The sequence below is a fragment of the Temnothorax curvispinosus genome, unplaced genomic scaffold (assembly GCF_003070985.1).
Source record: "Temnothorax curvispinosus isolate PA1 unplaced genomic scaffold, ASM307098v1 QBEX01017819.1, whole genome shotgun sequence".
Taxonomy (NCBI): Eukaryota; Metazoa; Arthropoda; class Insecta; order Hymenoptera; family Formicidae; genus Temnothorax; species Temnothorax curvispinosus.
The window spans coordinates 1-2,559 of record NW_020227599.1 but is presented as its reverse complement, the minus strand read 5'-3'; the positions used below and the strand labels follow the sequence as shown (position 1 = coordinate 2,559).

The 2,559-nt window shown below is 28.4% G+C and overlaps 1 long non-coding RNA gene across 4 annotated transcripts in view; it reads right to left on the bottom strand.

Moving 5' to 3' along the window:
- Positions 1–2,553, bottom strand: part of LOC112467845 — a 3,285-nt gene extending 732 nt beyond the window's left edge. The window contains exons 1-4 of one of the 4 annotated variants that reach the window (XR_003042328.1): positions 2,364–2,553; positions 2,155–2,277; positions 1,628–1,802; positions 1,427–1,535 (exon numbers count right to left, since the gene is read on the bottom strand). This is a non-coding gene — a long non-coding RNA (uncharacterized LOC112467845). The remainder of the gene's footprint in view (positions 1–1,426; positions 1,536–1,627; positions 1,803–2,154; positions 2,278–2,363) is intronic. The other 3 variants (XR_003042329.1, XR_003042330.1, XR_003042331.1) reach the window with 3 other exon arrangements.
- Positions 2,554–2,559: the final 6 nt, after the last annotated feature.

Genomic DNA, 2,559 nt, shown 5'->3' with positions numbered 1-2,559 from the left:
TGTGCTTTCAAAATATGCACAATGAGATTTCTGTGCTCATCTTTTTCGACCGACCCGAACGTGAACACCCCATACGTACAAGAGTAAAGTACCAGTTAAAATACAGATAGCGAATTGGTTTTAATCTTAAAATATTCCTCAATTTATGTGTTTTCAAAATATGCACAATGAGATTTCTTTGCTCATCCCCTTCGGCCGACCCAAACGTAAGCACCCCATACGTATAAAAATAAAGTACCAGTTAAAATATAGATAGTGAATTGGTTTTAGTCTTAAAATGTTCCTCAACTTATGTGTTTTCAAAATAAACAGAATAAGATTTTTGTTTTGGTTAATGTATTGATTAACTTGTTTAATAAGATTTCAGAAAAATTTTTATTTATATGTATTTGTATATGTATTTGTATACATTTTTAAAGTTATTTAATATTAGTTAGGAGTAAGTATTGCAAAGTTGCTAAATATTATGGAGAACGGGTCACTGAGATTCTGAACAATATATAAATACATATAAGTAAACATATGTTTAATTAATTTTTAACATTCCCTTTCTAATAATAGAAACAAAATGAAATTTTTAAAATTAGTTACTCTTTAGTAAACTTTAATTTGTATTTATATAGAATCTCTTGTGTATTGTTTTTCATGATAATATTACATGAATGATAGTACAGTTCACGCTACAATTGCGTGACTAATACTTGAAGGATATATTTGTTTTATGATGTATAAAAAAATATGGTAATAGAATATTTAGATATTACATATATAATTGTTTATTTAAAAAATTTGTATCAAAAAATTACATTAACAAAAAAAATTAATGTGATTTTTATGCTTTTAAAATCATTGTGCATATTTCGGGAGCACATAAATTGAGAAATATTTTAAGACTAAAACCAATTTGCTACCTGTATTTTAACTGGTTAGGTACTCTTGTACGTATGGGGTACTCACGTTCAGGTCGGTCGAAGGGGATAAGCACGAAAATTTCATTGTGCATATTTCGAGAACACATTAATCGAGAAACATTTTAAGACAAGAATTATTTCGCTTTCTCTATTTTAACTGATACTTTATTCTTATATCAGTAGTATATATATCTTTTTTTGCGTATATTTTTTAAACTATTACAGATAGACTAATTTTGTTTAAGGCATTTGAAAGCACATAAAAAGCATATAATTCTAGCATATTGAGTTTTTTATTTTATATGTAATTTTAATGAGTGGGGGTGCTAGCTTACTTTAAGCCAGCACCCTCAGTTTCAATTGCAATTTCCCACGAAACCGCTCGAGCACAAAAATCGTGAATAGAGCACATAATTAACGCATAAAGAGCACTTAATTTCTGCACATGTGTTATTCCGGTTTTTTATGGAGGGTGCTAACTTAACAGACATAAATACATTATATTACTTTTTTACCTTTTAAGATTTTTTCCTTTGTTTACGGATGTTTGCAAATCTAAGCTATTCCATTATAGAGTGTTCCAAGTCTTTCTCTGTATTACAAGGGATTGTTGTCTAATAGCCTCTAAAACAAGAAGAATTCAATATAGTTTAGATAAGAAAAAGGTTGCAATTTAATATATACATAATTTAATTATAATAAGCAGCTTTACTTACGACTTGTGTAAAAGCTTCTTGGTCATCTTTTAGCATTTCTAGTATCTTGTACAGAGTTTTCCTTATAATATATTGTTCACTGATGTTTATCTTAGCCAGGGTCAAATTTTTCAAATGGTGGTTTTTTGAATTTGATACAACAATTGATCCCATATGTTAAGACATATTCATTGCCCTGTACATATAAAATATGCTTACAATAATCTATTTATATACTTTAGAGTGTGATTATAGCACATATATATGAAAAAAATATAGAAATAAATAAAAAGTCAGTTTTGGTCTTGTTTGTACTGATCGTTTGTTACATATCTATCAACTTTATACCAATTTTATACTAAATTACTTTTACAGTGATATATGCAAACAATGATGTATTAAAGCCGCACAATACTTCAACAAATCGTCTTCATACATAGTGTACCAGCTTATTTATACGTTATCATTTACATATTTTGCTAAATTTTGAGGTTATTTTATAGGAAGTTACACTGTTTGGTACCATTGAAATAATAGCATTGACGAACCTTGATGATATTTTTAATGTCCAAGGACAAATCTATTATAGAACGTAAAAAAATTAATTGATATTTCCTCTCTTTTGTAAATCTCTCTTGTAAATCGGAAAATGAATCCTACATCACCAGCTACTATTCATAGCACAAATAATTATAGCACGTATATGGTTAATTGAATTTTTATCATTAATATACAACTTTTAGAATATAATAGTTACTACTTATATATAATTATGCTGTAAATAAAGAGCACTCCGCACTCCTCGATTGACACACGTGTATACGCACTCACGCATCGTATGTAGGATAATCATGTACATCATGGCTGTCGCGATGAGCGTTGCGCACAATATAAAACGATAACATTATAACAACAGAAAATTAATATACTACCAACGTTATTTCTGAGTCCAA